Consider the following 13,287-nt stretch of genomic DNA (forward strand, 5'->3'; position numbering starts at 1 on the left):
TTGGCTCGTGTCATTAGGGAGAGGATCATTAGAGGGTCCATAGTCCCTCTCGGGCAGACACTCCCACAGGCCTTAAATCTGAGACACTCCACCATTTGACCCTAGAACTGAAGAAATTTCTCGGATGAGAGGTGAAACGTCTTCAAGCAACTTAAAGAAGTTTAAAGAAGTTTCCAAGCTCCTTAGACTACAATGACCTGGATGACAGAACCTTCACAGACATCCATTACAAGTTCCTTCACCAACTGGATCTCAGCCTGCAAAAATACATAGCTCTAAACCTCAAATCTCACAAATGTGCTTTAGATGTGAAGTAGAAGTCAGTTCCTTTCTGTACTGCAACTTGGTCACGTTCATTTATCAGATAGTTGAAGAAAAGTCTCACCACTCATCAAAGTGACTTCTTGAATCTCAGCTGAATATGTGTTGGTAAAGAAGAGGTGTAATAGTCTGCCAATCTGATCAGTTGTAAAGGTGTCTTGATCTGCTAGCCTGTCATGTGGATTCTGTATCAACAAGTGCAAATGTGTCAGGATGGCCGAGCGGTCTAAGGCGCTGCGTTCAGGTCGCAGTCTCTCCTGGAGGCGTGGGTTCAAATCCCACTCCTGACATTCCTTGCTCATTAACCGTAAGACTGACATGTGATGTCTTCTGTCAATAAAGGAGTTGCCATCAAATGGCAACTGCTTTGATAAGTTATGAACTTGAAATCTGATTTAGTTAGTGTCGGGGGTGCTGTAGTGCAGGAAGTGGTGCTCCGGCGATGTCTGCAACGCCTTCCGGTCTGAGGCAGAGCAGTTCCCGTACCAGACTGTTATACAGTTGGTCAGGATGCTCGATAGAAGTTCACCAGGATGTCTGATGACAGGTGGTTCTTCCTCAGAGTCCTCAAGAAGAAGAGGCACTGGTGAGCCTTCTTGACCAGCTTGGAGCAGTTGGTCGTCCAGGTGAGATCCTCGGAGATGTGGACTCCCAGGAACTTGAAGCTCCTCACACGCTCCAAGCTGTCCCCTTAATGTGGATGTGGGTCAGCATTCCTGCTGTAGTCCACGATGAGCTCCTTGGTCTTCTCGGTGTTAAGCAGCAGGTTGTTTCTGTCGCACCACTCAGCCAGACGATCCACCTCCTCCCTGTAGGCGGCCTCATCGTTGTCACTGATGAGGCCAATCACCGTGGTGTCATCTGCAAACTTAATGATGGTGTTGGAACCGTCTGCAGTCGAGGGAGTAGAGGACTGACTTCTCCAGGTAAGTCAGAGCTCGGTGCAGGAGGTAGATGATGGCGTCCTCCACCCCAATGCCAAGCTGGTAAGAAAACTGCAGCGGATCCAATGAAGACCTCACCAGGGGGTGCAGATGGCTTAGAAGCAGCCTCTGGAGGGTCTTCATCAGATGTGATGTCAGGGCTACCTACCTGAAGCTGCTGAGGTCCTTGGGATGGGAGGTCTTTGGTACCAGTACCACACAGGAGGTCTTCCACAGCTGTGGAACTTTCCCCAGCGACAGGCTCAGGTTGAACAGATGATTGGAATGGTGCATTTTAGTGCATTGATTTATTTTAAACAAAGCAATGTACAACTACCGCTTCTCCCGACCTGCGTTATAGTCAGAGCGGGAGCAGCGGTTTCGCTCATGCGCAATTAATTTGCAGTTTGGACGCGTAGGTGTAAACATCTCCTGCTCTGACAGCAGCTGGGGGCAACTGCTGCGTTAGGACCGCCGCCTGTGAGTGCTTTGGCACACTCACTGGTTACAGCACCATATAAATATATACAAAAAATACAAGCCACCGTTATTTATTTAGCTAATATCCTAATAGTCAATGTGCTTTAAGCTAACTCGGCTTCCCACAATCTAACATTTGTAAATAAAAACACCAAGAAGTTACCTTTAATACCTTCGACCAGTATAATTTCACTCCACGTTAACAGCATTGTTCTTTAGACAAGCGCTGCTGTTCAGTCAGGAGCTTTCTATGTGAGAGCAAGCCGTAAAACTTGAAAACAAAAAGTAAATAATAACAAAAGGAGAGTGTGTTGTTTGTTAATCGTCGCAGGCCCACTGGTGCCCGCCGGTGAGACAGCAGGGCCGTATCCGAAGGGCGGATGCACCCCGGGTTTTTTCCTGTCTGGGTCGCAATTCCTCGATAACAGCAGGTTAATATTAAGGTTAGCTTAATGGCTGATACTAACGTTCAGGGAGGTGGAGGTTCAAAACGTTTTGTGACCGAATGAATTTCAAAGAGTAAGTGTACTGTGACGTCACGGCACGTGTGCCTTGACATCACATTACAACGCGAGCTCATAAATACTCATCTTAGAACGCGAGCTCATAAATACCCCCAAGGTAAGGCACTCTACTTTACTGCACCTAGTGTTTTAACGCTGAATCGATAGTCGTCTGCAAATATGTGGCGCTCAGTGTTCAGTCATAAAAATTCTTCAGACAGAGATGGCTTTGAGGAGCTTGACAGATATTATTTAGAGCCTGATGGGTTCTTCTTACCGATATCTATTTCTAGAGATGAACAGTCTGAGGTTCCTAAAACCAGTGTTTCTGTAAACGCCTATGAAAATGAACAGGCAACCACCTCTGAAATAGATGAGGCTCCTAAAACCAGTATAAACAACTTTGAACATGAAGAGTCTCCCACCAGTGAGAATTACAGCACTGATTTATTCAATGGCGTCCTCCCCAAACCTTCAGATATGAACAAATCTGAAGAGAATGAACAAAACGCTGACCAAGGAAGTTTTCAAAGAGAGGACAAAGAAACGTTTTTTTCCAGAGTTCAAACAAATCTTTCAGCTCTGTCTTCCATTATTACAGCTCCAGTTGAGTCGGTTGGGCGAGGAGTCATTTTTGTCACCAGGCACATTTTTAATATTGGTCGAGCACCATTTACCTCACCCACTAGTGAAACGGAAAAGTCACCCACCTCTGAAACAACTGAGGTTCCTTCACCGAGTGTTTCTGTAAACAACTTTGAATACGAACAGTCACCCTCCAGTGAAACAACTAAGATTCCTACAACCAGTGTTAATATGAACAACGCTGAAGATGAAAAGTCTTCAGCCAGCGAGAGTTACAACACTGATTTATTAAATGCCATTCTTCCTGAACCTTCAGATAACGGACCCGAAGATAATGAACAAAATGTTGTCCCAGGCAGTCTTCAAACAAAGGAAGAAGAAACAATTTCTTCCAGAGTTCAAACAAATGCTCCAAATCTCTATTCGTCTTGTAGAGTTCCAGATGTGCCTGTGGGCCTTAGAGAAGATTTCATCACCAGGCACCTCCTTAATATTGGTCGAAGACCATTTACCTCAATTATTCCAAATCTCTATTCCTCTTGTAGAGTTCCAGTTGTGCCTGTGGGCCTTAGAGAAGCTTTTATCTCTAGGCACCTCCTTAATATTGGTCGAGCACCATTTACCTCAAATATTCCAAATCTCTATTCCTCTTGTAGAGTTCCAGATGTGCCTGTGGGCCTTAGAGAAGATTTTATCTCTAGGCACCTCCTTAATATTGGTCGAGCACCATTTACCTCAAATATTCCAAATCTATATTCCTCTTGTAGAGTTCCAGATGTGCCTGTGGGCCTTAGAGAAGCTTTTATCTCTAGGCACCTGCTTAATATTGGTCGAGCACCATTTACCTCAGTTACCACACCCACTAGTGAGACCTCTGAAACAGCTAAGGTTCCTAAAACCACTGTTTCTATAAACAACTTTGGACATGAAGATTCTCCCACCAGTGAGAGTTACAGCATTGATTTATTCAATGTTGGTCTCCCTGCAGCTTCAGATAACAGATCTAAAGAGAATGAACCAAATATTGTCCAAGGAACTCTTCAAAGAGAGGACGGAGACTCTGCTGTTTCCAGACTTCACAGAAATCTTCCAGGTTTTAATTCCCTTATTACAGCTCCAGTTATGCTTGCGGGCCAAGGAGTCATTTTTGTCACCAGGCACATCCTTAATATTTGTGGAGCACCATTTACCTCATTGTTCAATCATTTTTCAGCAATTATTCAGCGTAGGTTTCCCCATAGAGCTAATTCAGGCCTGATTCCTACAATCAGAAGATGGTTAGATATAATTTCTTGGATGACTTCAGTAATTGGTGCACTTGCACTTTTAGTTTTACTTATAATCATACTTAAAATAGTCATCATGGTAATTCACTAATTCTAACAAACAAACATGAAATTCAGTATCCTTAGCATAAAATTACATCACAATTATGCCCCCAGCCAGTCACAGCAGAAGGCTGCCCCTCCCTGAGTCTGGTTCTGCTGAAGGTTTCTTCCTCTTAAAAGGGAGTTTTTCCTTCCCACCGTCGCCTTAGTGCTTGCTCATAGGGGATCGTTTGATTGCTGGGGTTTTCTCTCTAATACTGTGGGGTTTTAACCTTACAGTACAAAGAGCTTTAAAGTGCCTGTTCTAACACAGCATTATTAAATAGACTTTAAATGGCTTCAACTGAAAAAACATTACTTAATAAAAAAAATAAATCAATAAATAATGGTGTGTGTTTGTTTCATTTTCTATACCAGGGTAAGTGCTAAAACTTAGTGGGTTATAATTTATGTAGCTTTTAACAGATTATTGTTGTTTCAAATGTGACTGTGCTGAGTGGCCGTGGCACTGTGCGCACTTAAGTAATATTGGTGATTGGAAGCCAGTGTTTTAGTCTTCTCCTTTTTTTCCTGATTAGTTTATTTTATACTTTATTTTTAAGTCTTGGATCTATTTTTATGGGTCGCTCTGGTTTTAAAAACAAATTTAAAGCTCTTACTGGTCATTAACACAAATGCAGCGTTTACCTGTACAGGGATTGACCACTAGAGGTCCTTTTACTCAAGGTTTACATTCATCAGCAACTTCCTTGACAAATGCTAAATGCTGATCAGATTAAATAGGATTATCAAGGGACAATACATTTTGTTCTTAATATCATATTATTTCATCTATCATGTCTTTTCTATGATTCATATTTTATTGATGAGACCATCGAAAGCGAGGTAGCAAATACTCAAAGATTAACTAGTCAGGACACGTGATTTCTACATTTCTACAGTTTTTTTTACACGGTGGTCTTTGGCATGTTATCTTATTTTTGGTGAATAAAACAAAACCACCAGTGAAAATTGTTTTAGATTTAGTAAATTGTAAGTAAATTTTAACTCATGCAGTTGTAACCCCTTTAAACAATCGTTCGTGTCCTGCAGGAAATGGAATACCAAATGAACTGACTAAAGGGGGTGCATGTAAAAATTCCTAAGGTTCTTCTGCCCACTGGTGCTGCTGCAGCTGATTTCTATCAACAAGAGGTGGGCTCACCTGCAAAGAGACTGCAATTTTTGGTTTGGGGCCTTTACCCTCTGAAGAAGCCAAACAGTGGACTGAAACTGTTTGGGTCTCATTTTGATTTGTGGTCACTGTACCAAAAATGTGGTTCATCATAATTATGGAACATTTAAAGATGCAGTTATATTTCTTATTGACATCACCAGAAATTGTGTGTGACTTCTTATGGTGGTGTTCAATAAAGAAGTATAATTATTTTTAAGAATAACAAAAAGCCATTTACTATAGAGTAAAGGGTGAAAGCTGCTTCTATTTAGAACAGTTACAATATTTTGTTTGATTTGATTTCTTGCAATAAACAGAGACAATTTGCAATTCTCTAATTCTTTGTAACAGGTCCTTTGTAAAGAATTCAGCTTTTGTGTAAACACCCAAGTTCACCAGATATCTGGGAAACAATGCAACAATTTATTTTAATAATTCTATAATGAAGTGTTAAATTGCAGTTAGAAGCTACTGCTCCAAACCTCGTAATAAACATCAAACAGGATTAAAACCTCAGGACAACAAAGAAAACAAGATGACATCATTACACAGAAAACCACACATCAATTAGAACAAGCAAATGTGTTCTTAAAAAGCCTCAGAGGTTGCAGGTTGTTACCTCTGAACAGTTTCACCCTGGTTCTTGGATTCCTCAGGCCTCCAGAGACAACACCGGGACTCAGTAGTCAATTCACAACACTTTTATTCATCCACACTTATTAATACAGCTTATGGAAAGGGAGATGTACAGGAACCCCAGAATTACTCTGCAGATCTCAACTTCGTTGTCTGTTACACACAGTTTTATAGAAGTGACCCCCATTCTATACGATGTGCCATAAAACTAAACACTGTGTTTGTATGTTTGTGTGCGTGCGAGCACGCGAGTGCCTGCGTACCTGTGTGTAAGTGCATGTGTATATATGTTTATGTACCTGTGTGTACGTGACTTCCTGTGGGTCATAAAAGTCCATCTCCCTTTCAAGCCAAAGTTATCCAGTTACAAACATTTAGGTCCCCACCCAGGTATCCCCTGGGGAATTTCCACTCAGCTTTAGCTTCTCTTTGTCCTGTTTTCACAGCTCAAGGTGGGGAGGGTCTCTTACAAGTTTACTCCTAAGTTTATGTCACGTTTAGGCCTATATTACATCCAGGGCAGTGTCAGTGTCTCTACTATACTTCTACATCCTATCTAGCACATTTCTAAAACCTAAAATAAGCTACAAATATCTTCAAGTTCCTCTTTCTCTGTAGGATAACCAAATCAATTAAACCAAGTGCTGTGGTGGTGATATGAAATTCAACCTTTGCAGCCTCTGTAGCTTTCTAGTAACATGTCACGGGGTGGAAAGGGACAAGTTATCTAAGTTTTTCTACTATGCATGTTTTAGTTACCGTCAAATTGTCCTGGAGAGACTCCGCCCTTTCCCCCGTCTTTACTAATTGGACACACCTGAGAGGGAAGGCAAGGTAATTTACAGAGTGCTCAATGACACATAAGAGGGTTGGAGTTGGCGTTCGAGAGGGGACATGACCAGCGACTGGGGACGCGCCACCACGAGCGACTAGGGACGCGCAGCGAGCAGTCAGACGGCAATAACGACAAGAGCCAGCTTGTGCACTGCGGGAGAGCAGAAGCAGTGAGACAGCTGGTGCCGATTGCAGTTTTAAAGAAGCGGCAGGCGGAGTTGAGAGCTCTGCCCACCCGGGGTAAGTCTTTGACTTATCCCTTTTTATAAAGTAAAACTGTCGAAAGGAATAGTGACTGCCGCTCCCTCTCTTCCTTCAGTGCACCGGGACGTGGAATGCGGGGAGGAAGGCGAGGACTCCACTGGGTTTCCCTCTTTTACTACTACGCTGGATTTCTTAGTTTTTTGTGACTTTTATGCCGTGGTGGATCCCACTGGACTTTTAATGTTGTGTTTTATTGATTTTTATTGTGTTATCCCTTGGCCAAGGTTGTTTTAATTCATTTTACATTTTTAACTATTTAAATATAATAAATTATATTTTTAATCTTACAGTTTAAATTATGTGCTTTCCCTTGGCGGCTCCACTGCTCTGCCCGTTTTGAGAAAGGTTTCCTTCCTTTTAAAAACACAAAACATCTTGGAAATAAAATCAGCCTTTCCGCTCCGTTACAAACACATTTGCCTTTGCCTTTTCAAACAATTTTACATGAGTTACACATTATGTCTCTTCAAAGAGAGTCAGAACAGCATGGAGACCCTTAACCTCGTGTACCTTACAATCAAATTCTTCTCTGCATTTAAAACCATGATCTGCAGTTAGCAGCCACACTGCTCCACACATCCAACATCAGCATCCGACTAGAGACTTGCAACATGTGGAAAACTGGGCTTCTCCATAAGAGCTAGAAGGTTGAAAAAATAAAAGAAGAAGAAAAATATATTAGTTACTTCAACTGTAAACTAAGAAATTTAACTAAAGACAAACTTTTGAACTTGCTGTAACATTTGCAAATGAGGCAGATGAAGGCATCCTTTACAGAATGTGTGTGCGGTCTTTGCAGTTTCAGATTTACGGTCAAAGTGATGTCTTGGAGGTAGGGCTGGGCGATATGGCCTAAAATCCATATCATGGTATACTTTGAAGCATGTGCGGTAACAATATATATCGCGATATATTATTTTCTTCACTGCAGCATTACCGAGAGTTGAAAAACTGTCTAAATTCTTTCATCTGTAATAAAATGATCAGTGTGGTTGCTCTACCAGATGTGACAATTACATTTAATATCCAGGCATCCATGAAAACAGAATTTACGAAATTTAACAGAGTTAGAAGTTAGCAGCAAGTAAGCTCGCTAGTTTCCACCTAAACATAATATAGCATGTTCTGACTGAGGGATTTCTGAAACAAATTAAGACGTACAGCTTTGCTATTACTTCCCAAATAAATGAAGACAGGAAAGTAAACAGCAGTGAAGTTTGTAGGGTTACTGAAGTTTGGCTAGCTGCTATATAATGACGCGCTACGCGACACAGCTATGTTAGCATAATATAAACAGTGAAGCTGGAGGACAAAGTCGCTAGATGACGTCATTGCCTAATTTGCATAATTGGTCATGTAATTATAAAGGACCCTGTAGGAGAGAGAAATAACATCGTGAAAGAGACATAAAGTCAATAGAAACACCCTGAAAGCATTTAGTATATATTTAGAACCACAAATTTGATTTCTTTTAGCAATTATTGTTTTTGTTAATGTCACAATCCCAACCCTCCTCCTTTATCCGGACTTGTGACCTGGAAAACTGACCCGAAATAGGCACTCTGGCAGAGTTACTTTTTTGTTTATGTGTCTGTGTGTGTCTTTTACAGAGTTTTAAACCTTGGGATCCACAAAAAAGCAAGAGTAAAAGACGAACATTTTTATCCATAATGTTGTTAACAAACTACATTAATCAAAAATGGACATAGCAAGCATCACCAGACAGCTTCAGTCGAAATTGGATGTAGAAGATAGAGTTAAGGCTCTGCAAGGACATCTGATTTCTAAGTTAGCAATGTTTGGAATGGTGTATTTTAGTGCATTGATTTATTTTAAACAAAGAACAATATACTTCTACCGCTTCTCCCGACCTGCGTTATAGTCAGAGCGGGAGCAGCGGTTTCGCTCATGCGCAATTCATTTGCAGTTTGGACCCGTAGGTGTAAAAAGCTCCTGCTCTGACAGCAGCTGGGGGCAACTGCTGCATTAGGACGGCCGCCTGTGAGTGCTTTGGCACGGGCGAGGTGCCCACGGCAGCTCCCGCTGCTTGTAAGAGCGATACGTGCTTCCACGTCAAAAACTCGTAATAACACCAGAAAAAAGTCACCAGATTTGTCGCTAGTCGCTTTTTAGAAAAAAAAAAAAAAGTCAATTAAGGCGTCTGAAAACTCGCTAGATATAGCGACAAAATCACTGCCGTTAAGTCCTCCGTTATTTATTTAGCTAAACAAGTCAATTAACACTGGCTTACAGCACCATAGAAATATATACAAAAATACAAGCCTCTAGGGTTGCCAACTCCCTGAAAAATAAATAAGGGACACCTCGTGGCCAGGGCCGGGCGACCCAGTTGTCTTCACCCTTCCCAGTGTGGTGATTTTTCTAGCACTTTTTTTGTGTGTGAAATTATTTTTTTTAACCATTTGACTTGAAGTTGATTTAAGTAGATGCATATTCTATTCTTTGTGATATGAACACATGTGAAACAAATGATCATTTAGCCATTTATTTTTAGCTCAAAATGACAACATTAACACAGTAAAACAGGTCTCTTTCTTAAACAGAAGCCTGTCATGCTTAACTTTTGAGAATATAAGTAAATCTTTCTTTAAAAGCACTCTGTCCTGCTTAACTTAAAATAATAGAAAACAATAGAAAGAAAAATATTCTTGTAACAGTGCACATTTAGTGCATTTAGTACAATTGGCTTCAGTTGAGGTATTATTTCAGCTTTTCTAATGCTAATCAGCTGCTCCTGTTTGTAAACCCGCTTGTTCCCATGATTACGCATCATAACTCATCATCATTATTCATCTATGTATTACTTTTATGTATTAGTCATCAATTTGTTGTAATCATCTATCCTTGCAGTTGTTTATTACACAAAATAAATTATATTATCACACTTCTGGCCACATAGCGCTGATATTCACTGCACATGCCCATATTAACGTTTTCCAGCCAGGTGTTTTCCTTTTCCCATTCTTCCCTTTCTCTGAGGGGAACAAACATTGCTGCTCTAATGCTGGGCTCACACTGTGCGATTTTTTGGCCCATTTTGAGCCGATTTTTGAGTGATCGGACCGATTTTGGCCTTCATCGTGCGTCGTGTAGTATACGTGGGGTAACGAGAAGTGATTAACACCTCACGACCAGCTCCTGATCATCAATCGCTCGTGAGGTTCTCACCACAGCCGCTCACGCGCAAACGTAAACGTTGGTGAAAAAGACGGCGCAGCGCGGCTGTGCAGCGTGTGATCTGGACACAAGCGATGGAGGCACAACTTGTAGAACTTTGGAAAGCTCATCCGAGCCTTTTCGATGTGGCATCACAAAATTATCACAACCACAACAACCGTGAAAATAGTTGGATTTACACTGCTGCTCAATCACAGCTGCCTGATCAATGTTTTTCATTAGCAATTTAGCAAAGTTGATGGTAGTGGTGTGTCTGTGTGAGTGAAAGACAGAGAGAGCGAGCGACAGATTTTCTGTTATAACCTTCATGTTATGGAGGCACAGTGTGAGCACTCAGGTCCCATCAGAGCATCGGGCCGTATAGTGTGAGAGTACATCGTGACATACGAACTTCTAACCCCTGCGAGTCAATCGTGCAGTTTGAGCAGGAGCTGAATAACGTGACTGAAAAAAATCGCACAGTGTTTGCCCAGCTTTAGGTGTACTGTCATCCGAGACTTGCACCGCAGAGTCGGCGTTTGTTCCCCTGTTGGCCATGCTTCTTGTTGTGGTCATCTGTTGTCTTCCGGTATTTTCTCCGCAAGCGACCTTTCCTCGACCAATGAGATGAGCGGTAATCTGAATTGTCATACTCGAATTGTCATAAGTGTGCTGTCAGCTCATTGGTCACAAAGCAGGAGAGGGGCTGGGAATTATGTTTTCAAACAAAGTGTTAATTCCATAAACATTTATAGACTACTTTTGATTCTCACTGTATTACGGGACAAAGTGCGTCCCTTATTAGCTCAATACGGGACGTGTACTTTTGTTTCGAAATACGGGACGATTCCGTATTTTAAGGGACGGTTGGCAACCCTAGTGAGAGCAAGCCGTAAAACTTGAACACAAAAAGTAAATAATTAAAAAAGGGGAGTGTGTTGTTTGTTAATCGACGGTGAGACAGCGGGGGCGTAATCCCAAGGGCGGAAGCACCCCGGGTTTTTTCCTGTCTGGGTTGCCATTCCTCGAGAACAGCAGGTTAATATTAAGGTTAGCTTAATGGTTAATACTAACGTTCAGGGAGGTGAAGGTTCAAGACGTTTTGTGACCGAATGAATTTCAAAGAGTAAGCGTACTGTGACGTCACGGCACGTGTGCCTTGACGTCACAGTGCCGTGAGGCTATAAATATGAGCTCGCGCCTTAGAACGCGAGCTCATATTTACCCCCAAGGTAAGGCACTCTACTACACCTAGTGTTGAAAACACATTTTAACAAAATTAACGCTGATTCTATAGTCTTCTAACAATCGTCTAAAGGTTAGAGCATATAGTTTATCTCTACTGAACCCTATCTCCTCTGTTTACAAATATGTGGCGCTCAGTGTTCAGTCGTACAAATTCTTCAGATACTGACGGCTTTGAGGTGCTTGACAGATATTATTTAGAGCCTGATGGGTTCTTCTTACCGATATCTATTTCTAGAGATGAACAGTCTGAGGTTCCTAAAACCAGTGTTTCTGTAAACGCCTATGAAAATGAACAGGCAACCACCTCTGAAATAGATGAGGCTCCTAAAACCAGTATAAACAACTTTGAACATGAAGAGTCTCCCACCAGTGAGAATTACAGCACTGATTTATTCAATGGCGTCCTCCCCAAACCTTCAGATATGAACAAATCTGAAGAGAATGAACAAAACGCTGACCAAGGAAGTTTTCAAAGAGAGGACAAAGAAACGTTTTTTTCCAGAGTTCAAACAAATCTTTCAGCTCTGTCTTCCATTATTACAGCTCCAGTTGAGTCGGTTGGGCGAGGAGTCATTTTTGTCACCAGGCACATTTTTAATATTGGTCGAGCACCATTTACCTCACCCACTAGTGAAACGGAAAAGTCACCCACCTCTGAAACAACTGAGGTTCCTTCACCGAGTGTTTCTGTAAACAACTTTGAATACGAACAGTCACCCTCCAGTGAAACAACTAAGATTCCTACAACCAGTGTTAATATGAACAACGCTGAAGATGAAAAGTCTTCAGCCAGCGAGAGTTACAACACTGATTTATTAAATGCCATTCTTCCTGAACCTTCAGATAACGGACCCGAAGATAATGAACAAAATGTTGTCCCAGGCAGTCTTCAAACAAAGGAAGAAGAAACAATTTCTTCCAGAGTTCAAACAAATGCTCCAAATCTCGATTCCTCTTGTAGAGTTCCAGATGTGCCTGTGGGCCTTAGAGAAGATTTCATCACCAGGCACCTCCTTAATATTGGTCGAAGACCATTTACCTCAATTATTCCAAATCTCTATTCCTCTTGTAGAGTTCCAGTTGTGCCTGTGGGCCTTAGAGAAGATTTTATCTCTAGGCACCTCCTTAATATTGGTCGAAGACCATTTACCTCAATTATTCCAAATCTCTATTCCTCTTGTAGAGTTCCAGATGTGCCTGTGGGCCTTAGAGAAGCTTTTATCTCTAGGCACCTGCTTAATATTGGTCGAGCACCATTTACCTCAGTTACCACACCCACTAGTGAGACCTCTGAAACAGCTAACGTTCCTAAAACCACTGTTTCTATAAACAACTTTGGACATGAAGATTCTCCCACCAGTGAGAGTTACAGCATTGATTTATTCAATGTTGGTCTCCCTGCAGCTTCAGATAACAGATCTAAAGAGAATGAACCAAATATTGTCCAAGGAACTCTTCAAAGAGAGGACGGAGACTCTGCTGTTTCCAGACTTCACAGAAATCTTCCAGGTTTTAATTCCCTTATTACAGCTCCAGTTATGCTTGCGGGCCAAGGAGTCATTTTTGTCACCAGGCACATCCTTAATATTTGTGGAGCACCATTTACCTCATTGTTCAATCATTTTTCAGCAATTATTCAGCGTAGGTTTCCCCATAGAGCTAATTCAGGCCTGATTCCTACAATCAGAAGATGGTTAGATATAATTTCTTGGATGACTTCAGTAATTGGTGCACTTGCACTTTTAGTTTTACTTATAATCATACTTAAAATA

At 41.5% G+C, this 13,287-nt stretch overlaps 1 non-coding gene across 1 annotated transcript; it reads left to right on the top strand.

Annotated features, from left to right (window-relative positions):
- Nucleotides 1-528: 528 nt before the first annotated feature.
- trnal-cag (transfer RNA leucine (anticodon CAG)) lies at nt 529-611 on the top strand. The gene has a single exon. It is a non-coding gene; the product is annotated as a tRNA-Leu (tRNA).
- Nucleotides 612-13,287: the final 12,676 nt, after the last annotated feature.

This window comes from Rhamphochromis longiceps, linkage group LG8, assembly GCF_057381845.1.
Source record: "Rhamphochromis longiceps isolate RC_006_pf linkage group LG8, R_longiceps_female_GT1.1, whole genome shotgun sequence".
NCBI classification, from domain to species: Eukaryota; Metazoa; Chordata; class Actinopteri; order Cichliformes; family Cichlidae; genus Rhamphochromis; species Rhamphochromis longiceps.